The sequence below is a fragment of the Macaca mulatta genome, chromosome 7 (genome assembly GCF_049350105.2).
Source record: "Macaca mulatta isolate MMU2019108-1 chromosome 7, T2T-MMU8v2.0, whole genome shotgun sequence".
NCBI lineage: Eukaryota > Metazoa > Chordata > Mammalia > Primates > Cercopithecidae > Macaca > Macaca mulatta.
Window position 1 is genome coordinate 72948207 of NC_133412.1, and position 27182 is coordinate 72975388.

Consider the following 27182-nt stretch of genomic DNA (forward strand, 5'->3'; position numbering starts at 1 on the left):
TGCTACCGAAAAATGCTTTGCTTTGGAATGATCGCATTAAAAAAAAAAGACAAGTTTATATGAAAATCAGTTGACACATACATGCCTTTCCATCTTAAGAAGGTTTTGTGGAGATGGCTTTTCAGCTCAGTATTATATCTGAAATTTTATCAGTCCTGAATTTAAATAAGTTGGCTAAATATCAATTATATTATTCTGCTTTCTAACTTACATAGCAGGGACCCCACTTGAGCCTAAACCCCGTCTACTAAAAATACAAAAATTAGCCAGGTGTGATGGTACGCATCTGTAATCCCAGCTACTCAGGAGGCTAAAGCAGGAGAATCACGTGAACCCAGGAGGCGGAGGTTGAAGTGAGCCAAGATTGCACCACTGCACTCCAGCCTGGGCAACAGAGCAAGACTCTGTCTCAGGAAAAAAAAAAAAAAAAGAAGAGCTCATGAGTGAATGCTGGCTTGCTTGTGCGTCAGGCAGACAGGCGGTAACTCCCAAGAAACCTTGCATAAGGTTTTGTGGAACCTCCATTCATAGAAAACAAATAAAACAAAGTCATACAAACATACTTGGCCAAGTCATGAAGGTTTCGAATCCAAGAAAATAGCAAAGAGTCAATTATGAGTACAGTTTGGTTTAACTGGTCTCCTAGACTTTCCACCAATGACTTAATTCAGAATACTACAGAGAAGAGGGGGAATTACAAGTAAAAAGTACATAGATAGATGTAGGTATAGACGTGAAAAGAAATGAAGCTTATTATTAAGTTACAAAACTTTATTAAGGGGCCTAAAATATACTTGAATAAATGAAGAAACAACCATAGCCCTGAATGAGTAGACTCAATACTGTAAAATGCTACTTCTCTCCAAGATTATCTATAAGTTTACAGCAAGTCCCATCAAAATCCCCAAAGAAACATTTTTTGAAACATAACAAATGATTCTAAAGTTCATATAGTGGCATAAATATCTTTAAGAGCCAAGCAAGGTTGGGCGTGGTGGCTCATGTCTATAATCCTAGCACTTTGGGAGGCTGAGGTGGGTAGATTTCCTGAGCTCAGGAGTTTGAGACCAGCCTGGGCAACATGGCAAAACCCCATCTCTACTAAAATACAAAAAACTAGCTGGGCGTGGTGTCACATGCCTGTAGTCTCAGGTACTCGGGAGGTTGAGGCACCAGTATTGCTTGAACCCGGGAGGCAGAGGTGACAGCTGAGATTGTGCTACTGCACTCCAGGCTGGGTGACAGAGCGAAACACTGTCTCAAAAAAAAAAACAAAACAAAACAAAAACAAAAACAAAAAAAAACTAAAAAGTTGTAAAAGAACATAGAAATACTATATGATCCAGCAATCCAACTTCTTGGTATTTATCCAAAAGAATTGAAATCAGGATCTCGCAAACAGATGTTTGCAATAGCCAAGACAATGGAAGCAACCCAAATGTCCATCAACGGATGAATGGATAAACAACATGTGGTATACACACAATGAAATGCTATGGAGCCATTAAAAAGAAGGAAAGTCTATCACATGCCACAATATGGATGAATCTTGAGGACATTAGGCTATGTGAAACAAGCCACTCACAAAAGACAAATACTGCATGGTTCCACTTACATGAGGTATCTAACATAGACTGACTCATTGAAGCACAAAGTAGAATAGTGTTGCCAGGGACTGGGGTGATGAGGAAATGAAGAGTTACTGTTCAATGGGTATTAAGTTTCAACCATGCAAAATTAAAAAGTTCTAGAGATCCACTTTTCAACATTGTACTTATAATTAACAATACTATACCATATGCTTCAAAATTTATTAAAAGGGTAGATCTCATGTTATGAGTTTTTTTTAATGCAATTAAAAGAACTGTAAAAGAAGTAAAATGAGAGGAAAATTGTCTCAATTAAGAGTAGAGAATTGGCACAGCAATAAACAAATGGACATATTAAATTTAAAAAAAGAGTACAGAAACAGACCAAGTATAAGGACATAGTATAGCACCACAAATCAACATGACAAATGTTCTGTGGGCTTTTTGTTTGTTTGCTTTGTTTTTGTTTTTGTTTTTGAGATGGAGTCTTGCTTTGTCGCCCAGGCTGGAGTGCAGTGACGCAATCTCAGCTCACTGCCACCTCCGCCTCCCAGGTTCAAGCAATTCTCCTGGCCCAGATTCCCAAGTAGCTGGGACTACAGGCACATGCCACCACACCCGGCTAATTTTTTGTATTTTTAATAGAGACAGGGATTCACCATATTAGCCAGGACAGTCTTGATCTCCTGACCTCATGATCCACCCGCCTCAGCCTCCCAAAGTCCTGGGATTACAGGCGTGAGCCACCGTGCCCAGCATGTTTTGTGTTTTTAAAAATCATAGATAACTTCTTCATAGAATATACCAAAATAAATTCCAGATCCATTAGAAATTTATGTTAAAATACTGAAACTATAAACTATTAGAAATATTATAGATTAATAGATTAATCTTGGTATATACCTATACCAATAGTTGTATATAGGAAAGACTATCCTATATATAGCAATAAAAGTAGAAATTATAAAGGAAAAGACTGATAGGCTTAATTATATTAAAATAAAAACACATATATCATTTTCTATCTCTTCTCTACAGATAAAGCTATAGGCATAGGCATATATATGCAAAACATACTAGTAAAAGAACGCGTACATAGGCTGGAGGTATATAGGCTGGAAACATAGCAAATTAGCTCTAAGAATGGAGGAAGTAGGACTAGGAACGAATGTTGTTGGGAAAAGACAGGAAATGAACTTCAACTGAACGTTTAATTTTCCCTAGTCGCCCCCAGAATATGATAAATTGTTAAATGCCAGTTTTTTTACTATTTGAACTTTCATGGTTTTTGAAATTTCCATTTTAAAAATATTGGGGTGGGGAAAAAGACAATCATTAGATAATCATATTAAATCTATACCATTTTTCATACATGTAAAGTTTGTACATGCATAGGGAGAAGAGTGAGAGGTTAATTAAAATGTTACAGTTGCTACCTCTACATGTGAGGGATTTGGGTGACTTTAGCATATTTTTTTTTATTGCTGTTTCTCTGCATTTTGTAGTCTTTTCTTAATAAAACACATCATACCTTAATTAAAAACAAGGAAGCAAACAAACAAAAACCACATATTCTTGGTGTACAAAAAAGTTCAAGTCAGACAGAATTTAATAGGTAAGTTCTAAGCTGCAGAACAGCAAAGTTTATGAAAGAAACTGACATACTAATAAACTGCAGCATGTGACTGAACTAGATATTGCACAGGTTTCCTTAAGCCCTTAGGCAAGTTACCTCATCTAACCAAAAAAAAAAAAAAAAAAAATTAAATTAAAAGAGGGATCTGTGGAAAGGACCTTCAAAAGTGAAATGAAGAAATAATGACTGGAAGCAAAGAGGGGGTTTTCCAATAATTTTCACTCAAGTCTCACTGGTCAGCAGGCTTTATGGCTTCTTGCCAAGCTACCTATTTATAGCACAGTAAGCAGTCCTACTAGAGGCAATATTTCAGTAACAGTCAAGTGAAACGAAAGGATAAATATCTGGTGACTGATCAAATCTGTCATCAGGAATAGGGGCTAATTAAACCCATACTATTTACTGTTCTAATTAGACCACTGTTCAGTTCAATTTTCTATAGTAAATGTCACCAAACATAACCGTGTCCTGTCTATAACATAATAAAAAAATAAAGTTTTAATTCACAAAAAATACAATAAGCAGTTTAATACATTCATCTGGACTTTTAGGTTGGGTAAGTCCAAATCATTTAGGTAAATGTTTAAAATATACACAGCTGAAATTGATTTTTCATTTTGTCACTCGATATACCGAAAGGTTGAATGTGAAAAGTTGAAAAACATCATCATATATATTTTTAAATGAAAGTTGAGAGTTTTTGCAATACCATTTTAATTTGTTTTTATTCCCACTATCCCATCTGTTCAGTTCATAGTTAGAATCAGGTTTCCTTCCACAACTTCTCTACCTTAACTTACAAAAAAAAAAAAAGAATCTTGATTCTAAAATAACTAAAATAGGCATGTTATAGTGGAAGCATTTGGCTTCTCTGATTGGATAGGTAAGATATTTTTCCTTGAAGAAAGTAGAGCACGAATGGCACCTCAAGAGGGGTCCTTGAGTTTTTCTCCTCTCCTCAGCCAGGAAGATGGTTGGATTTTGTTTTGAAACTCCAATGCCGTCTCCAGCAGCCAGCCCTTCTGCCTTTTGATTGTTATTATTTCTCTGGAGAGTAATAGCAATAATATCCCAGATTTCCATCCAGTTATGCTCTCTTCCCTTTGATCCTAGCAGTGTAATGATAACACACACATTCAGAAATAACTCCACTGAAGCAGAATGAAGCACCACTTGGGCCACTGCTGAAGATGTATGTTTGTGTCATCTTCCTTGCAGTGAAACAGAACCTGCTTCCCTGGAGCTTCCATTCCTCTAGAGCAGTGGACAGAGTCTTGATCCTCTTCTACAGAAGAGCCCTTCTCAAGCTTTCTGAAAGTCTCCTAGTTCCTTCTATGTTCCCAGATCCTTTGCAACTGTGTTTTCTCTTGGCACACATCGAAATTTGCACATTTTAAGTCTTAAAATGTAGTGCCCAGAATACAACACTGAATCTAAGAACACAGACTATACATTGCACCTATGATCCAGGTTTCTTTAGATAAAACCTAAGTTTCCTTCTTCTCTCCCTCCCTCCAATCCTTCCTTTTTCAGCCAGCCCATTTGTTGGAATCTGCTCTGGAGACAGCGTCACATAATGGTTAAAAGCTGTTTGACTCTGAGTTTCTTAAACTTTCCAAAACCCATCTGTGAAATGGAGATGATAATCTTTACCCAAACAAGATTTAAATAAAATAACACATATAAAGTATAGGCAGCATCTCCACGAATGCAGTTGGTGAATATCTCAGTAAAGGTAAGCAATTTATTTTCTTCTTCAAACACAATGTCTTTTTCAAAACAATGATGGGAGAGCCAGCTTCTCTCCATTTGTACTTATGCAAGAGTTAACATTCATCACTACTGAATTTCCTCTTGTTTGTTTTGGCCCAGAATACCAGCCTGTTGAGATCTGTTTGAACCCTGATCCTGTCACCCTATCTATGAGCCACTGTGCTCAGCTCTGCAGCTTCCATGTCTTCACCCAAGTCCCTGATAAACGTGCGGGACATAGCTCTCTAATCTTACAGCATTCCATTAATGCATATTTCTGCTTTTTAAACTAGTAAGCCGACCATAATGCCAAGTAAGCAGCCAACTAATCAGACTTGGAATCTGTGAACACAGTTTAATGTTACAATAAAAATATGAACTAATACCAATTACCGTCATCAAATGTCAGGAGGCAGAAAGGTTTGTGGGGAGGGAAGAAATCAGCCACGAGAAGGAACTGGATCCGGCAGGGTGGAACCTGTATTCTTGAGCTGCATGGTGGTGGTAAGCCTCCTGAGAGAAGAGGTATATAGCAGCCCCAAATTGGTTAGCCCCAGTTCTGAAGGTTAATGACAATAAAATACAGCTGACTGATATCAGCTCAATCTTTGGCCTGATTGTAACCCAGGTGAATGTCTGTGTTTGTCAGTTGAGTATAGCTGCTGCTCCCAATTCCCCCTGTTCAAACATCTCTTTAGGTTGTCTCAAGTAATCATTTAAATTCCATGTTGTTATTATTTTATATGGTAAGTTGTTATGTGGACCCAATCCAAGTTTGTGTCCATCAATATCATATCACTCTGTGACCCTGTCTGGGGCCAGAATCTGAGGCAGAGCATGGAAGAAGAAGACCTGAACAACTTTGTCCTACATAATTCAGGCACTGTTAATCATTATTAATGCACAGCATGAGTACTGCCTGCCAGTACTTTTCCTACCTTCTCTCTAACCTTCTCAACAAGTCCTTTAAGATAGATATCACTATCCCCATTTTGCAGGTGAACAACTGTGGCTTTAAGAACCATGTGTGTCCAAGGCTCACCTATAATTTCTTTTATTTATTTTTTGAGACAAAGTCTCACTTTGTCACCCAGGCTGGAGTGCAGTGGCACGATCTTGGCTCACTGCAACCTCCGCCTCCCAGGTTCAAGCGATTCTCCCACCTCAGCCTCTCAAGTGCTAGGATTACAGGCACGTGCCACCACACCTGGACGATTTTTGCATTTTAGTAGAGACAGGGTTTCACCATGTCGGCCAAGCTGGTATTGAACTCCTGACCTCAGGTGATCCACCGACGTAGGCCTCCCAAAGTACTGCGATTACAGGCATGAACCAGTACGCCCAGCCATCATCTATAATTTCTAATGTCATACAATGAACATGTATGATTTTACAATAAAACATCTAATAAAAGTTATTTTCTTCTTAAAGAAGGGGCCCAGGCAGAAGCTTTTTCTGTCTTACCCCAGACAAAGCCTGCTTTTTCCTTATGGACATCTGTGTGTTTTCCCCACTGATGCTCCACTTCCTTTCATGACCAGGAATCCAGTCAAATATAGCAGCCCAGCTATCATCACTCAGTTAGCATTTCGCCTCTTGGATCAAATACATCTGCTGCTGTGATCTGCTTGACCACAACATTCTTTCGATATCTCTATGAAGTCTTTTACTTTTTTCCCCCTCTATATTGCAAGCAGAGCTACACTTCTGCTTTTCAAAAGCATCTCATTTTATCTAGGTTCTTTCATGAGGAATTCACATTCCTGACTGATGTTCATGAACTCACATGCATTCGTTCATTTTCTCACACAAACTATAACAAGAGCTTGCTAAGTTCAAGGCTCTGTGCTCAGTGCCCTGGGAATACAAGTGTGGATCTGGTCCTCAAGTAGCTCACAAGTCAACAAGCATCAGGTGAGAGGGACAAGGGCTGTGGTGAGGCAATGGCAATCCTTGGTTGTCAAGAGCAACAGACACAAAGGGCCCAGAGGGAGGAGACCCTGAAACAGAAGCAATTTGTACCTTGGTTAGGAGAGCTGGGATAGACTTTCCACTGAACATACCAACCCTGCTGGAAGCACAGGCAGCACCTCATGTATCCCTATCACCTTCTTCCGTATGATAGGTTACATGTGAGTCCTTATTTTGTGCTCACCTCTGTTTTCTAATTGTGATAGAATTACAAACACTTTTTACTTTCTTCTTTTATGATCATCTATAATTTCTAATGTTATATGACAAACATATATAGTTTGCACAATAAAACACCCAATAAAAGTTCTTTTTTTTAGGGAAAAGGAAAACACTAAAGGGAAAGCTATGAAAACACTTCCAAAGAAGCAATATGCACTTTGTGTTGTTTGGTTCAAACTATCAGGCTTAAAGATCTCTTAGGAAATCATATTTTCCTAAGTAAAGCTCTAGCTGGGGAATATGTTGGATGAAAAATTCCAAAAAAGATATTGTTTATTCATTATATAATAGGGCTGGTAAAAGTCAAAAATATTGTAGGAATAAGTATGTTCACCATCTCATAAAGACTCGAGTACTGCTTGCCTTTCTTAGATCCCCAGGCATAAATCAAATCATAAAATATTTTCGTGACAAGTTCTTAAATCTATGACTTATAATGAATAGTACAGTTCTACTAGTCTTGCTAAAATGTTAGTAATTAAACACAGATTTCACATATAAGGTCACTTATTGGAAATGCTATATTAACAGCTCCATATTAAAAACAACCCAAAATAAAATGAGTTCCACTGGGGTATTACTTCCCAGACATCAAATAAATGTTCATTCCACTGTTACCACAAAGGTTATTTAAGGAGATCTCAAATGACCCAGATTTAGTTAACAGTAAATACATTATTTCAGGTTAATACTACCTTAAGGTCTTTAACAAAAGAAATTTTAAAATATGAATTGGGTAAACGGCATAAAAATGTCACTCAAGCTGTCACACAGACTCAACAATTCAGTCTGACCAGGATATATTAAACACCCATATATCTAAAGTTGTGTGCTAGGTACTATTCAGAAATGCTCCATACCTTGTGTGTTTCACGTCTCCCTTCTCCAGTCCATTCTACCCTCTACTGCTCCAAAATTCATTATCCTGACAGTTGATGGCCTCTAGGATTTGGTTGACACATTCCTAGTCAAAGTGCTCCTAATTATTTTACCACCTTTAAAGCCCTTCACTAATTCCTCAGGACATACATTCTGCCTCTTTAGGCTGTTTGTGCCCTATCCTACCCTTTGTCCAGCTTCATCTCTGGTGGCTCCTGCTTATACCACATATGCTGAGCACACAACATTTTTCATTATTTCACAGACACTAACACACTTGCCAATCCTGCTTGGGAAGCATTTTTGAAACACGCTATTTACCAAGGTGGTGGACAGCGTACAGGGAAACCATGAAGCCTGGTGCCAGCCAGATTCTGTGGATCTGATGATTTTCATGATCTGCCTTGGCCCTGCAAGCTAGATGGGGCAAGGGCAGGCAGGGGCTGTGTATACAGGGCTGCCTGAGCAGAGCTAAGGCCTTCAGTTGAGAATCAGAGCCCATAGCAACCCACAAAGAGAGCTGGGGAAATAAACACACTTCTGTCCTCCCTCTCTCCAATCCCCCTGCAGTGCTTGTTATTGGCCAAACCCAACCAAGAGCCAGAGGGCAAGGGAGACCATTGATGCTGTCCATACAAGCCAGCTTCCCAGTGGGTGGAGCGCGGGGCAGGGAAGGGTGGAAAGTGGATCTGGAGGGCAAAGAGAAGCTTTCCAGCACAGTAATTTATTGACTCACTGGAATATTTTTAAGCAGAGGAGTGACTTAGGCAGATTGTATTTTGGAAAAATTACTCTGGCAGGAGTATGGGGAAGGATTGAGGGAGTAAAGCCTCACATCAGACAGCACAGCTAGAAGGCCACTGACATGCAAGAGATAAGAGACTAGACTAGATTTACCAGTGTCTGGAGGAGGAGAGCATAGATGCAAAGTTCAAAGGTGATAGAATCAATAGGTGCTGGCAGCTGACCAGACACAGGAAGAAAGGAGATGCTAGAATGACTCCCAGGTTTCTGTATTAAATGATTTGTGGCAAATGTCAATTTTATCCAGGCTTCCCAAGCATCCTCAAGCCCACCCTTGAGGTAGGATTCTCAGCACCTGTATGTACAGAATATGAGCAGTTTACCTGATAATGGTTAAGATAAAGGGGGCAAGCTGTTGGTCTCTGGGAAGAATCTGGCCTTGCAGGTCCAATTTTTTAAACAATGATTGTATACTCTGCCAAACGAGGCCCTAAAAATAATTATTTGTTAAGGTTTAAATATACGAAGATTTCACATAAAAATGTAGATGTCTGAGGCCTAGAGTGAGACCCTGTCTCAAAAAAAAAAAAAAAAAAAAAAATCTAGATTTCTGACCTCAGGAAAATAAAAGAGGAAAATAAAATAAAATTCGCATCACAGCATGGCAATAATTAAAACTAAGTGTGGCCATCCCATTTTTAAAGGGCATGTGGCCTCTAATATGCCCAGTCCCCATCCAGCCACTGTGAGGACTGATATTATCTTCCTGGCCTCTGTAGATCAAACTGGGAGCTTGTTGGTGACAAATGACTGTCAGCTTGAAAGTAAATCAAGTCCGGGTGCGGTGGCTCATGCCTGTAATCCCAACACTTCAGGGGGCTGAGGTGGGTGGATCACTTGAGGTCAAGAATTCGATACCAGCCTAGCCAACATGGTGAAATCCCATCTCTACTAAAAAAATACAAAAATTAGTCAAGCGTGGTGGTGTGCACCTGTAGTCCCAGTTACTCGGAAGGCTGAGGCACGAGAATCACTTGAACCTGGGAGACAGAGGCTTCAGTGAGCTGAGACAGCATCACTGCACTCCAGCCTGGGTGACAGAGTGAGACTCCATCTCAAAAAAAAAAGTAAATCAAAAGACACGTATATTTATAACTAAGATTCTTCACAGTATTGCTATAGAACATCATTATTTTCCAGAAGTAAGAAACATACATACAACATGTAGCTTAAAAATAAAACAAAGGGCATTTGGTTGTTGCTATGGTCTGAATGTGTCCCTGGAAATTTATATGTTGCAAGTTGATCACCAGCGTGATAGTATTAAGAGGTGACGCCTTTAGGAGGTGATTAAGTAATGAGGGTGGAGCCCTTAGGGCCCTTATAAGGAGCTTGAGAGATTTAGTTCCCTCTCTTCTGCCCTTCCACCACGTGAGGACACAGCATTCATGCTTTCTAGAGGACATGACAACAAGACACCATCTTGGAAGCAGAGAGAACAGTCCTCACCAGACACCAAACCTGCCGGTGCCTTGAACTCAGACTTTCCAGCCTCCAGAACGTGAGAGAATACATTTTTGTTCTTTACAAATTACCCAGTCTCAGGTATTTCATTATAGCAGCACAAATTGACTAGTTGTCTTTACTGCACGCTAAGATCAGAGTGTGTCCTCAGAAGAAGAATATAAGTCATTCCATGATGCCCAGTGTCTAAACTCTACTCCCTTTCTACATGTGGACTTTGCAGTATTTCAGACATAAGATATTAGTGTATTTAAGAATCATATTCTGGCTAGATGTGGTGGCTCATGCCTGTGGTCCCAGCTACTCAGGAGGCTGAGGCAGGAGAATCTATTGAACCCAGGAGGTGGAGGTTGTAGTGAGCCGAGATCACGCCACTGCACTCCAGCCTGGTGACACAGTGAGACTCCGTCTCAAAAAAAAAAAAAAAATCATAATTCTGGAAGGTACCTATGGCTAGCACTAACACACAGGAAACCATGAGCCCTGCAGGAGACCATTTAAGGAATCACATGGGCCACATCTCCAGTGACAACTCCCATACAAACCAATATCTTGCGTGACAATATCTAGGTTATTTTTCTCTATTAATGCAATCAGTGTTCATACCTACCAGACAAGTAACTTGTTCTTTTCTTTTCTAAGAATCATAATCAGGTCCTCTCAGATTGCAGCAGGAGACATGCAACATTCAAATACAATGAGAGCTTTGTTTCATATTGACTTTATTTTTGTTAAAAATAAATTCTTAAACATAAAGATACTTTACATGATGGAAGATTTAACAGGATATTATCTATGCTCTTGGGTTAGTTATCATGAAGCATATGTAACACAACATCAGGTAAGATTGAAAAGAGATAACTGTAGGTTGCCAAATTTAAAAGTCTAATGGAGAGGAATGGTGGGCTAGATAATATAGATCAACCATGCCATTGAGGACAACTACAAAAGCAAAAATGTCCTCCAGGAAATTAAAGTAAAATAAAGAGATTGTCAGACAAAAAGAGAATTCATCTTCAGCAGACCAGTCTCAAAGAAAATATAAAACGGTGTTTTTAAGATTAAAGGAAGCTTGGAGATGATGAAAGAAATGAAGAGCAAAAATAAGAATGGTAAACCTGTGGGTAAATTAAAAGAAGAGCAACTGTATAAAACAGCAATTGTAATGGATTGTGGAGTTTTAAATATCTTTATGGAATTAACATATCTGACAATGACAGCCTATGAGTCAGAAGACAGATAAATGGCCTTAAAGTATCCTAAGGTCCTCGTATCCATCCGTGAAGAAGATAAAAGAATCAATTAATATTCGACTTTGATAAGTCAAGGATAGATGTTTTAAGCTCTAGAGTTACCACTAAAAAAAAACAGAAAAGAGTGTATGAATTCCAAATTAATGTATATGGGGAAAGATATAATAAGAAAACACATTCAATCCAAAAGAAGGCAAAAATGAAGAGAAAAAGGAATGTAGACAGATGGATAAATTTTAAAAGCTCATGGTAAAATGGAAGATTTAAATGCAAATATATCAATTATATCAATTACATTAAACCCAAATAGAATAAATCACCAATTAAAAGACAGATTGTCAGGATAAAATTTTAAAATTCAGTTATATTCTGTTTAAAAGAGACATTCCTTACATATAATGACCAGAAAGATTAAAAATAAAAGATTGAAAAAAATATATACCATAAGACTAGACAAAGTAGACTTTAAGACAGAGAGATGCTACATACTGTTGGAAGTTTGATTTCACTAGGATGGAACAAATTCTAAAAGTGGATGTACCTAACAACATAACCGCAAAACATATAAAGCAAAAACTGACAGACTGTAAGAAGAAATAGAAAAATCCATAATGATGGTGGGAGGTTTTAACACAACTAGCATTAATTTATCGAGCAAGTGAAAAAAATCAATAATGATATAGAATATGGAAACAATTAAATTACAAATTGAAACTATGTAACTGTATAGAAAGCTATAACTAACCATCTCAGAATATATATTTTTTGTATTTATGAAATGTTTATAAACATTTATCATGATCTGGGCCATATAGAAAAATCTCAAAAATTCAAAGGATTGAAATAATTCAAGTTTTTTTCTCTGACAACAAAGCAAAAAAGCAAGTTTAAAACTAGAAAATGTCCAAACACATTCCATAGGTTAAGAAATAAATCACAATGAAAATTAGAAAATACTCTTAATGAATGAAGATGAATATATTACATATCAAAACTTGAGTAAAGCAGCTAAAGCTATGCTTGGAAGGGGATCTGTAGTTTTAAATGCACATGTTTGAAAAGAAGAAAGATGAAAAAAATCAATGATCTTAAACTATTTCAAGACATAGAAAAATGACAACACATACAACTCAAAGAAAGTAGAAGAAAGAAAATAATAAGGATGAGAAGAGCAATTATGAAATGGAAAACAAAAATATAAGCAAGAGGATCAACAAATAAAAAAAGACTAATAAAATTAAATTCCTTGGCAAGACTATGAAAGAATAAGACAGAGAAAAGTCCCTAAAAATGAATTTTAAGAATGAAATGTGGAATATCACTGCAGATTCCACAGGCCCTAAAATGATAAGAGGATGAAAAACATCTTTATGTTAATATATTTCAAAATTTAGATGTAGGCCGAGCTCCCTTGCCCTAAGGCAGGACAAACTCTTCTGAGTAATTTACCCTCCAGAGCTGCCACGGGATAGTCAATGGCTGAGATTCACCTCAAATCCCATCTTTGCTGTGCTCCTTCCTGTCTTTCACTTCCCTCATTTCCTTTTTGGGTTCTACTGGAATAAATCACTTGGATACCAATCTTCATCTCAGATCTTCTTCTTAGAACCCAACCCAAGAAACTTATTAAACTATGTGCATGTCAAAACATCGATTTAAAAAAATATTGTTGGCCAGGTACAGTGGCTCATGCCTGTAATCCCAGCACTTTGGGAGGGCAAGGTGGGTGGATCGCGAGGTCAGGAGATCGAGACCATCCTGGCTAACCTGGTGAAACCCCATCTCTACTAAAAATACAAAAAATTAGCTGGGCGTGGTGGGCAGGTGCCTGTAGTCCCAGCTACTCAGGAGGCTGAGGCAGGAGAATGGCATAAACCTAGAAGGCGGAGGTTGCAGTGAGCAGAGGTCATGCCACTGCACTCCAGCCTGGGTGACACAGTGAGACTCCATCTCAAAAACAAAAAAAATACTGCCATTCAAAAATGATAAAATATTAACATGAGTTACTTCTGGGTGTGGGTACACATGAGTTTATTATACTAGTCTCTGAACTTTTCTATTTCTCTATTTTTCTAATTAAAACAAAAAAAGGAAAAATGTGGATCAGAAGAATTTCTGAGATGTTCAAGCAGTGAAAACAAGTAACCTGCAAGAGGAAAGGTCTGGCTTCTCCACAACAACATCTAATGCCAGAACACAAGGAAGCAGTGCCTACAAAATCCCACAAGAAAAAAAATCACCCAAGAATATTAAAACTACCTAAGCTCTATTCAAGAATAAAAGCACCTCATCAATATTAAAACCTTTGTGCATGAGAGGACACTATTAGCAGAGTGAAAAGGTAATCCACAGAATGGGAAAAATATTTGAAAATAATATATCTGACAAGAGGTTAATCTCCAGAATATATAATGAACTCTTACAATTCAGCAACAACGAAAAAAGAAATAGCCCAGTTAAAAATTGGGCAAAAGACATGAATAGATATTTATCCAAAGAAGATATATAAAAAGTCAATAAGCAGATGAAAAGGTGTTCAACATCACTAATCATTAGGGAAATGCAAATGAAATACCACTTTATACCCATTAGGGAAACATAAATGAGATACCACTTCATACCCATTAGGATGACTATTATAAAACAAACAGGAAAAAAGTTAACTGTTAGTGAGTGATATGGTTTGGCTGTGTCCCCAACCAAATCTTGAATTGTAGCTCCCATAATTCTCATTCTATTGTGGGAGGGAACAGGTGGAAGGTAATTTAATCATAAGGGCAGGTCTTTCTTGGGCTGTTCTCATGATAGTGAATAAGTCTCACAACATCTGACAGTTTTATAAAGGGGAGTTTCCCTGCACACATTCTCTCTTTGCCTGCCACCATGCAAGATGTCCCTTTGCTCTTCCTTCCTCTTCCACCATGATTGTAAGGCCTCCCTAGCAATGTGGAACTGTGAGTCAATTAAACCTTTTTTCTTCATAAACTACTCAGTCTTGGGTATGCCTTTATCAGCAGCATTAAAATGGACTAATACAGTAAATTGGTACTGATAGAGGGGGACGTTCTGCTATAAAGATACCTGAAAATGTGGATGCGACTTTGGAACTGGGTAATAGGCAGAGGTTGGAACAGTTTGGAGGGCTCAGAAGAAGACAGGATAGTTTGGAACTTCCTAGAGACTTGTTGAATGGCTTTAACCAAAATGCTGATAATGATATGGACAATGAAATTCAGGCTGATGTGGTCTCACAGAGATGAGGAACTTGTCAGGAACTAGAGCAAAGGTGACTCTTGCTATGCTTTAGCAAAGAGACTGGCAGCATTTTGCACCTGCCCTATAGATTTGTGGAATTTTGAACTTGAGGGAGATGACTTAGGGTATCTGGTGGAAGAAATTTCTAAGCAGCAAGGCATTCAAGAGGTTACTTGGGTGCTGTTAAAAGCATTCAGTTTTAAAATGGAAACAGAGCATAAAAGTTCAGAAAATTTGCAGCCTGAGATGTGATAGAAAAGACAAACCCATTTACTGAGGAAAAATTCAAGCCAGCTACAGAAATTTGCACAAATAACAAGGAGCCAAATGTTAATCACCAAGACAATGGAGAAAATGTCTCCAAGGAATGTCACAGACCTTTGCAGCAGCACCTCCTGTCACAGGCCCAGAGGCTTAGGAGGAAAAAATGGTTTCATGGGCCAGGGCCCAGGGCCCCCCTGCTGTGTGCAGTATAGGGACTTGGTGCCCTGCATCTCAACCACTCCAGTTGTGGCTAAAAGGGGCCAAGGTACAACTCAGGCCATGGCTTCAGAGGGTGAAAGCCCCAAGCCTTGGCAGCTGCCACATGGTGTTGAGCCTGTGGGTGCAGAGAAGTCAAGAATTGAGCTTTGGGAACCTCCACCTAGATTTCAGAGGATGTACAGAAAAGCTGGATGTCCATGCAAAAGTTTGCTGCAGAGAGAGCCCTCATGGAGAACCTCTGCTAGGGCAGTGAAGAAGGGAAATTTGGGGTGTGGGCCCCACACAGAGTCACCACTGGGGTGCTGCCTAGTGGAGTTGTGAGAAGAGGGCCACCTTCTTCCAGACCCCAGAATGGTAGATCCACTGACCGCCTGCACCGTGTGCCTGGAAAAGCTGCAAACACTCAATGCCAGCCTGTGAAAGCAGCCAGGAGAGGGGCTATACCCTGCAAATCCACAGGGACAGAACTGCCTGAGGCCATGGAAGCCCACATCTTGCATCGGTGTGACCTGGATGTGAGAGATGGAGTCAAAGGAGATCATTTTGGAGCTTTAAGATTTGACTGCCCCACTGGGTTTCAGACTCATATGGGGCCTGTAGCCACTTTGTTTTGGCCAATTTCTCCCATTTGGAATGGTGTATTTACCCAATTCCTGTACCCCCATTGTATTTTGGGAGTAACTAACTTGCTTTTGATTTTACAGGCTCATAGGCAGAAGGGACTTGCCTTGTCTCAGATGAGACTTTAGACTGTAGAATTTTGAGTTAATGCTGAAATGAGTTAAGACTTGGGGACTGTTGGGAAGGCATGGTTGGTTTTGAAATGTGAGAACATGAGATTTGGGAGGGGCCAGGGGTGAAATGATATGGTTTGGCTGTGTCCCCACCCAAATCTCAAATTGCAGCTCCCATAATTCCCACGTGTCATTGGAGGGATACACGGGGAGGTAATTTAATCATGAGGGCAAGCCTTTCTTTTGCTGTTCTCATTATAGTGAATAAGTCTCACAACATCTGATAGTTTTATGAAAGGGAGTTCCTCTGCACAAATAATCTCTTTGCTGGCCACCATGTAAGATGTTCCTTTGCTCTTCCTTTGTCTTCTGCCATGAGTATGAGGCCTCCCCAGACATATGGAACTGTGAACCGATTAAACCTCTTTCCTTTATAAATTACCCAGTCTTGGGTATGTCTTTTTCAGCAGTGTGAAAACAGACTAATACAGTGAGGATGTGAAGAAATTAGAACATGTGTTCATTGCTGGTGGGAATGTAAAATGGTGCAGCCACTGTGGAAAACATTATGGTAGTTCCTCAAAAAGTCTGATGTATTACTATATGATCCAGCAATTCCACTGCTGTGTACGTACCCAAAAGAATTGAAAGCAGGGGCCAGACACAGTGGCTCACGCCTGTAATCCCAGTACTTTGGGAAGCCAAGGCAGGTGAATCACCTAAGGTCAGGAGTTCGAGAGCAGCCTGGCCAATATGGCAAAACCCTGTCTCCACTAAAAATACAAAAATTAGCCAGATGTGGTGGCGGCACCCATAGTCCCAGCTACTCAGGAGGCTGAGGCACAAGAATCACTTGAACCTGGAAGGCAGAGGTTGCAGTGAGCTGAGATCATGCCACTGCACTCCAGCCTGGGCAACAGAGTAAGAATGTCTCAAACAAAAAAAATTGAAAGCAGGGACTCAAACAAATGTTTGTACCACTTTGTTGATAACAGCAGTATTCATAAAATCCTAAGGGGGAAGACAACCCAAATGTTCACTGACAAATAAGTAGAGAAGCAAAATATGGTATATACATGCAGTGGAATATTATTGAGCTGGAGAAAAGAATGAAATTTGGGCACAGGCTACAACATGGATGAACTTTAAAGACATTATGCTAAGTGAAATAAGTCAAACACAAAAGGATAAATATTGTATGATTCCACTTATGGAGTGCCTAGGGTAATCAAATTCATAGAGATAGAAAGTAGAATGGTGGTTGCCAGGGACTGGGGGAGGAGAGAATAGGGGGTTATTATTTAATGGGTATAGTAGGTTCAGTTTTGCAAGAGGAAATAAAGTTCTAAAGATGGATGGTGGTGATGGTTGCACAACAATGTGAATGTACTTGATGCCACTAAACTGTACACTTAAAAATGGTTACAATGGTAAATGTTAAACAATATATACTTTACCACAATAATTTTTTTAAAGAGTACAGGCAACACCAAGGTGTTCAAATGTTAAAAAAAAAATTGAAAAACTCAGTAAATAGAGCCTTTCTTTAAAAAGGTGATGATGAAATCCAACCAGCTAGGAGATGATTCAAAATTTTTACAACAGGATTATAAAAGTCATGTGAAAGGAATGGTGGTGAGCATTTAATCCATTTAAACATTAAACTTTGAATCAATAACAGGAAAATTTAGGTTGCAGAACATATACTATATTAAATTAGCATATATAATAACATAACTAATATAGATCTGGAAGATGAATGGAAGAAAGTTGTAGGAAATCAAGTACCATTGACTGAAATTTAAATATGAAACTTTAAAATGTAGTAACGCCAATCTCCTCACCTTTTGTGATAGAGGTATCTTTAAGGAAATAATTTATTCTGCTGTCATTGAACATTGATCTCAAGTTTAGCAAATCCTTCAGTTTTATTTAATTTCCTTATCATCTATTAAATTCACATAAAATTAAATATTTTTAATTTAAAATGGCATGCATCATGTAATGGCATTTCTATAGCACTATGTCTGTTTATTTATCTTATCCAAAACCCTATTTGTGTATGTGTATGAAAATGCTTAGAATGCTATTGACCACATATGGACACTAGTTACTTCTAGAAAGTAGGATGTAGGGTATTTTGTAGTTTTCTTTGTACCTCTTCCAAACTGCTGGATTTTTAAAACAACACTTAACATTTTTAAAATGTTAATTATTCTGACAAATAAATCAATCCAACTTGGGTATAAAGAAGTCATCTCACTGTGCCTTCAAAACCCAAGGCCTAAATCCGGGTCTCTCCAGTGAATGCTTGCCAAGAAGCCTGTCTTGGTGGCTGGCATTCCTGTGAGCAGTATTTATGGAAACGGCCTCAGGGCATCCCAAGGCAGATCGAACAAGGCCTGCAGTCAGATGCTACAGATTATTAACTTCCAGCCTCACATATTTCAACAAATGTTCTAGAATGGTGCTTTTCTGTCAGACAGTTCTGTCCCCCTGGGAACATTTTGAGATGCCTGGAGACATTTATGGTTGTTGCAACTGAGGAGAGGGAGGTGCTACTGGTGTTAATGGGTAGAGGCCAGACATGCAGTGCCCAGCACAGTCCCCACCACAGAGAATTACCTGATCTAAAATGTCAACAGTGGTGAGATGGAGAAACCTGTTCTAGAGGATGTGTGTCCACACAACCAAACCTCTTTACTCTCATGATGACTTATGAAGATAAAAATCCTTTCTAAATCATTATGACAACCACATGTTATTAAAATCCTCAACCTTCAGATAAAGTTAAAACAATGCAAACTGCTTCACTTTCGTTGTGGATGTAATGTTTTTCATCCCTTCCAAGAAGGTTCCTATAGATCACTTTATATATTTTCTTGCTCTCCATTTACAACCACAAAATAACCATACGAAGCTCTTAATTTCAACATACCCCAAACCATAATCAAAGCATTTATATTTGACAATCCACAGTGGGCTTCTCTTTCCAAGAAAAAAAAAAAAAAAGCATAGTTTTTCAAGTTTAATGATATCAAGTTTTTTAAAAAATTCTTTTTTGACTTTTCTTAGTGATTTACTTCCATCCATGGTTAGCCATTTCACACAGAAAAACAGAGTTGTGCCAACGACTCATCAAGAATATTACCCAGACCACATTTTAGGGGCATAGGCTTTAAATAAACTCCCACAAGAAATATTATTTGACAGCTACTAAAGTAAGTAATGAAAGAAGCCAGTGCATTGTTTCTATCTCATACCTCTCCTTCTGGGACTGGTTGGCAGTCTGCATGCTCTGGACCACCTGCAGGGGTTGTGTTGCCCTAGGTGAAAAAAGAAAACTGGGACAGAGAATTCTGCACACCTGAGACCAGTGGCACAAAAAATGGAAAAGCTGACAGCAAAATCCCAATTCCTTGACTAAAAATGGTAGGTGAGTCTCCCTGGTTAGGTAATAATGGCCTCATGTAGATGACTGCTGCATGGTTCAGAACCCTAACCATTCAGACCATCAAGTCTTCAGAAAGGTAGCCAGGGTTTTGCAGGTTAAACAGTCAGAAGTCACTTACCAACTCAACAGCATTCACCAAGCCCTATTTAGTAGCTGCCCTCAAAAAGGTTAATCTCACTGGAAGATAAAGGAAAACTCGTGACTGCAAGCAGGCAATACACACTGAAAGAACAAGGAAGGACAACGACTCCTCAGCCTGTGAAGTCAGGGCATAATTCTCAGGAAAGGAGTCAACTGAGCTAAATCCTGATGGATGAGAGAGTTGAACAAACCTAAAGGCGAGCATATGAGCAAACAGTCTCTATAATTTTGGCAGAGGAAAAGAGAAGAAATGTTTGTATAAACTTCAGTGGATTCTAAACAGAGTTATCAAAGAAATATAGTAACTTCTACAGAGCTGGGTCATTTAAGTTATATTGTTATCTACTTTCTTCATACGATCTTAAATTTACACTAGCCACATTTCAAGAACTTGTTGTGCACAGTGACTAGTGGTTACTGTATTAGATATTGCAAATATAGGAAATTTCCATAATTACAGAAAGTTATAATAGACATTAGAAAGATATAAGCAATTTGGAAATAAAGTCACAAAGTTGAAAGTAAAGCCAAAAACTTTCTTGGGAAAGAAAGTGTGTGTGTGTGCGTGTGTATGCATAAACACACATGCACATTCACTTTAAGTATGGATGTAAAATAGAACTACATATTAAATTAATCATTTATTAGATTTAATCATATATTTCATAAATTTTAGTAATATCCAGTATGGGATTTTTTAAAAACAGAATTCAAATTTTCAAAATCACCATAGAGAATAAATTCAAGCAATTTTGGTCTATTACAGCAAAGTATCAAAAATAAAGAAAATGCTAAGGCTATACCAAAAAAAAAAAAAAAAGAACATGATAAAGGAATAAACTGAAAATAACAGAAGTAAGAAGAAATACAGACCGAACAGAGCACCTTCTCTTTTTAGCACTTTTGTCTTCTATACTACTGATTTGATTTTCTACAAAGCCAGTTTTGCTCTTCATTCTCTTTTCTTTTCATTTTGTTGTTTTCATAACACTTAATATTTTCTTCAATTGCATCAGTAGCCACAGCAAATGGTATTTAAAATGTATTGTTTCTCATAATAAATTGCCTTCTAAAAATTCTCTCTTTACCTCTTTAGGGCATACGTTGTTGTTATGATGCAGAATCTTTTCACATTTCTCATGCTACTATTGATGATTTTTACTTCTTGTCAAAGAGCAATCTATTCTAGGCTGGTATTTGCCCCCCAAAATATTGTTGGTGGATTCTTGTTGGGTGGAAAACTTTTTACTCCTCACTTGAACACTGTGGGAAATTTCTTCACACCTGGGGTTAGCAGATGAATGAGGACCAGGTAGTGAATCAAGATGAAAGTAATTCCGGGGGGGCGGAGCAAGATGGCCGAATAGGAACAGCTCCAGTCTCCAACTCCCAGCGCGAGCGACACAGAAGACCGGTGATTTCTGCATTTTCAACTGAGGTACTGGGTTCATCTCACTGGGGAGTGCCGGAGGATCGGTGCTGGTCAGCTGCTGCAGCCCGACCAGCGAGAGCTGAAGCAGGGCGAGGCACTGCCTCACCTGGGAAGCGCAAGGGGGAAGGGAATCCCTTTTCCTAGCCAGGGGAACTGAGACACACAACACCTGGAAAATCGGGTAACTCCCACCCCAATACTGCGCTTTAAGCAAACAGGCACACCAGGAGATCATATCCCACACCTGGCCGGGAGGGTCCCACACCCACGGAGCCTCCCTCATTGCTAGCACAGCAGTCTGTGATCTACCGGCAAGGCAGCAGCGAGGCTGGGGGAGGGGCGCCCGCCATTGCTGAGGCTTAAGTAGGTAAACAAAGCTGCTGGGAAGCTCGAACTGGGTGGAGCTCACAGCAGCTCAAGGAAACCTGCCTGTCTCTGTAGACTCCAGCTCTGGGGACAGGGCAATAACAAACACAGCCGAAACCTCTGCAGACGCAAACGACTCTGTCTGACAGCTTTGAGGAGAGCAGTGGATCTCCCAACACGGAGGTTGAGATCTGAGAAGGGACAGACTCCCTGCTCAAGTGGGTCCCTGACCCCTGAGTAGCCTAACTGGGAGACATCCCCCACTAGGGGCAGTCTGACACCCCACACCTCACAGGGTGGAGTACACCCCTGAGAGGAAGCTTCCAAAGCAAGAATCAGACAGGTACACTCGCTGTTCAGAAATATTCTATCTTCTGCAGCCTCTGCTGCTGATACCCAGGCAAACAGGGTCCTGAGTGGACCTCAAGCAATCTCCAACAGACCTACAGCTGAGGGTCCTGACTGTTAGAAGGAAAACTATCAAACAGGAAGGACACCTACACCAAAACAGGAAGGACACCTACACCAAAACCCCATCAGTACATCACCATCATCAAAGACCAGAGGCAGATAAAACCACAAAGATGGGGAAAAAGCAGGGCAGAAAAGCTGGAAATTCAACAAATAAGAGCGCATCTCCCCCTGCAAAGGAGCGCAGCTCATCGCCAGCAATGGATCAAAGCTGGACGGAGAATGCCTTTGACGAGATGAGAGAAGAAGGCTTCAGTCCATCAAATTTCTCAGAGCTAAAGGAGGAATTACGTACCCAGCGCAAAGAAACTAAAAATCTTGAAAAAAAAGTGGAAGAATTGATGGCTAGAGTAATTAATGCAGAGAATGTCATAAACGAAATGAAAGAGATGAAAACCATGACACGAGAAATACGTGACAAATGCACAAGCTTCAGTAACCGACTCGATCAACTGGAAGAAAGAGTATCTGCGATTGAGGATCAAATGAATGAAATGAAGCGAGAAGAGAAACCAAAAGAAAAAAGAAGAAAAAGAAATGAACAAAGCCTGCAAGAAGTATGGGATTATGTAAAAAGACCAAATCTACGTCTGATTGGGGTGCCTGAAAGTGAGGGGGAAAATGGAACCAAGTTGGAAAACACTCTTCAGGATATCATCCAGGAGAACTTCCCCAACCTAGTAGGGCAGGCCAACATTCAAATCCAGGAAATACAGAGAACGCCACAAAGATACTCCTCGAGAAGAGCAACTCCAAGACACATAATTGCCAGATTGACCAAAGTTGAAATGAAGGAAAAAATCTTAAGGGCAGCCAGAGAGAAAGGTCGGGTTACCCACAAAGGGAAGCCCATCAGACTAACAGCAGATCTCTCGGCAGAAACTCTCCAAGCCAGAAGAGAGTGGGGGCCAATATTCAACATTCTTAAAGAAAAGAATTTTCAACCCAGAATTTCATATCCAGCCAAACTAAGTTTCATAAGTGAAGGAGAAATAAAATCCTTTACAGATAAGCAAATGCTTAGAGATTTTGTCACCACTAGGCCTGCCTTACAAGAGACCCTGAAGGAAGCACTCAACATGGAAAGGAACAACCGGTACCAGCCATTGCAAAAACATGCCAAAATGTAAAGACCATCGAGGCTAGGAAGAAACTGCATCAACTAACGAGCAAAATAGCCAGTTAATATCATAATGGCAGGATCAAGTTCACACATAACAATCTTAACCTTAAATGTAAATGGACTAAATGCTCCAATTAAAAGACACAGACTGGCAAACTGGATAAAGAGTCAAGACCCATCAGTCTGCTGTATTCAGGAGACCCATCTCACACGCAGAGACATACATAGGCTCAAAATAAAGGGATGGAGGAAGATTTACCAAGCAAATGGAGAACAAAAAAAAGCGGGGGTTGCAATACTAGTCTCTGATAAAACAGACTTTAAACCATCAAAGATCAAAAGAGACAAAGAAGGCCATTACATAATGGTAAAGGGATCAATTCAACAGGAAGAGCTAACTATCCTAAATATATATGCACCCAATACAGGAGCACCCAGATTCATAAAGCAAGTCCTTAGAGACTTACAAAGAGACTTAGACTCCCATACAATAATAATGGGAGACTTCAACACTCCACTGTCAACATTAGACAGATCAACGAGACAGAAAGTTAACAAGGATATCCAGGAATTGAACTCAGTTCTGCAGCAAGCAGACCTAATAGACATCTATAGAACTCTCCACCCCAAATCAACAGAATATACATTCTTCTCAGCACCACATCGTACTTACTCCAAAATCGACCACGTAATTGGAAGTAAAGCACTCCTCAGCAAATGTACAAGAACAGAAATTATAACAAACTGTCTCTCAGACCACAGTGCAATCAAACTAGAACTCAGGACTAAGAAACTCAATCAAAACCGCTCAACTACATGGAAACTGAACAACCTGCTCCTGAATGACTACTGGGTACATAACGAAATGAAGGTAGAAATAAAGATGTTCTTTGAAACCAATGAGAACAAAGATACAACATACCAGAATCTCTGGGACACATTTAAAGCAGTGTGTAGAGGGAAATTTATAGCACTAAATGCCCACAAGAGAAAGCAGGAAAGATCTAAAATTGACACTCTAACATCACAATTAAAAGAACTAGAGAAGCAAGAGCAAACACATTCGAAAGCTAGCAGAAGGCTAGAAATAACTAAGATCAGAGCAGAACTGAAGGAGATAGAGACACAAAAAACTCTCCAAAAAATCAATGAATCCAGGAGTTGGTTTTTTGAAAAGATCAACAAAATTGACAGACCACTAGCATGACTAATAAAGAAGAAAACAGAGAAGAATCAAATAGACGCAATTAAAAATGATAAAGGGGATATCACCACCGACCCCACAGAAATACAAACTACCATCAGAGAATACTATAAACACCTCTACGCAAATAAACTGGAAAATCTAGAAGAAATGGATAATTTCCTGGACACTTACACTCTTCCAAGACTAAACCAGGAAGAAGTTGAATCCCTGAATAGACCAATAGCAGGCTCTGAAATTGAGGCAATAATTAATAGCCTACCAACCAAAAAAAGTCCAGGACCAGATGGATTCACAGCTGAATTCTACCAGAGGTACAAGGAGGAGTTGGTACCATTCCTTCTGAAACTATTCCAATCAATAGAAAAAGAGGGAATCCTCCCTAACTCATTTTATGAGGCCAACATCATCCTGATACCAAAGCCTGGCAGAGACACAACAAAAAAAGAGAATTTTAGACCAATATCCCTGATGAACATCGATGCAAAAATCCTCAATAAAATACTGGCAAACCGGATTCAGCAACACATCAAAAAGCTTATCCACCATGATCAAGTGGGCTTCATCCCTGGGATGCAAGGCTGGTTCAACATTCGCAAATCAATAAACATAATCCAGCATATAAACAGAACCAAAGACAAGAACCACATGATTATCTCAATAGATGCAGAAAAGGCTTTTGACAAAATTCAACAGCCCTTCATGCTAAAAACGCTCAATAAATTCGGTATTGATGGAACGTACCTCAAAATAATAAGAGCTATTTATGACAAACCCACAGCCAATATCATACTGAATGGGCAAAAACTGGAAAAATTCCCTTTGAAAACTGGCACAAGACAGGGATGCCCTCTCTCACCACTCCTATTCAACATAGTGTTGGAAGTTCTGGCTAGGGCAATTAGGCAAGAGAAAGAAATCAAGGGTATTCAGTTAGGAAAAGAAGAAGTCAAACTGTCCCTGTTTGAAGATGACATGATTGTATATTTAGAAAACCCCATTGTCTCAGCCCAAAATCTCCTTAAGCTGATAAGCAACTTCAGCAAAGTCTCAGGATACAAAATTAATGTGCAAAAATCACAAGCATTCTTATACACCAGTAACAGACAAACAGAGAGCCAAATCAGGAATGAACTTCCATTCACAATTGCTTCAAAGAGAATAAAATACCTAGGAATCCAACTTACAAGGGATGTAAAGGACCTCTTCAAGGAGAACTACAAACCACTGCTCAGTGAAATCAAAGAGGACACAAACAAATGGAAGAACATACCATGCTCATGGATAGGAAGAATCAATATTGTGAAAATGGCCATACTGCCCAAGGTAATTTATAGATTCAATGCCATCCCCATCAAGCTACCAATGACTTTCTTCACAGAATTGGAAAAAACTGCTTTAAAGTTCATATGGAACCAAAAAAGAGCCCGCATCTCCAAGACAATCCTAAGTCAAAAGAACAAAGCTGGAGGCATCACGCTACCTGACTTCAAACTATACTACAAGGCTACAGTAACCAAAACAGCATGGTACTGGTACCAAAACAGAGATATAGACCAATGGAACAGAACAGAGTCCTCAGAAATAATACCACACATCTACAGCCATCTGATCTTTGACAAACCTGAGAGAAACAAGAAATGGGGAAAGGATTCCCTATTTAATAAATGGTGCTGGGAAAATTAGCTAGCCATAAGTAGAAAGCTGAAACTGGATCCTTTCCTTACTCCTTATACGAAAATTAATTCAAGATGGATTAGAGACTTAAATGTTAGACCTAATACCATAAAAATCCTAGAGGAAAACCTAGGTAGTACCATTCAGGACATAGGGATGGGCAAAGACTTCATGTCTAAAACACCAAAAGCAACGGCAGCAAAAGCCAAAATTGACAAATGGGATCTCATTAATTTAAAGAGCTTCTGCACAGCAAAAGAAACTACCATCAGAGTGAACAGGCAACCTACAGAATGGGAGAACATTTTTGCAATCTACTCATCTGACAAAGGGCTAATATCCAGAACCTGCAAAGAACTCAAACAAATTTACAAGAAAAAAACAAACAACCCCATCAAAAAGTGGGCAAAGGATATGAACAGACATTTCTCAAAAGAAGACATTCATACAGCCAACAGACACATGAAAAAATGCTCATCATCACTGGCCATCAGAGAAATGCAAATCAAAACCACAATGAGATACCATCTCACACCAGTTAGAATGGCGATCATTAAAAAGTCAGGAAACAACAGGTGCTGGAGAGGATGTGGAGAAATAGGAACGCTTTTACACTGTTGGTGGGATTGTAAACTAGTTCAACCATTATGGAAAACAGTATGGCGATTCCTCAAGGATCTAGAACTAGATGTACCATATGACCCAGCCATCCCATTACTGGGTATATACCCAAAGGATTATAAATTATGCTGCTATAAAGACACATGCACACGTATGTTTATTGCAGCACTATTCACAATAGCAAAGACTTGGAATCAACCCAAATGTCCATCAGTGACAGATTGCATTAAGAAATTGTGGCACATATACAGCATGGAATACTATGCAGCCATCAAAAAGGATGAGTTTGCGTCCTTTGTAGGGACATGGATGCAGCTGGAAACCATCATTCTTAGCAAACTATCACAAGAACAGAAAACCAAACACCGCATGTTCTCACTCATAGGTGGGAACTGAACAATGAGATCACTTGGACTCAGGAAGGGGAACATCACACACAGGGGCCTATCATGGGGAGGGGGGAGGGGGGAGGGATTGCATTGGGAGTTATACCTGATGTAAATGATGAGTTGATGGGTGCAGCACACCAACATGGCACAAGTATACATATGTAACAAACCTGCACGTTATGCACATGTACCCTACAACTTAAAGTATAATAGTAATAAACTAATTTAAAAAAAAAAAAAAAAAAAAGAAAGTAATTCCATA

The 27182-nt window shown here is 39.3% G+C and overlaps 1 protein-coding gene across 9 annotated transcripts in view; it reads right to left on the reverse strand.

Annotated features, from left to right (window-relative positions):
• The window catches only part of ADAMTSL3 (ADAMTS like 3), a 411249-nt gene that overhangs the window by 286606 nt on the left and 97461 nt on the right, over positions 1-27182 (reverse strand). The window lies entirely within an intron of this gene.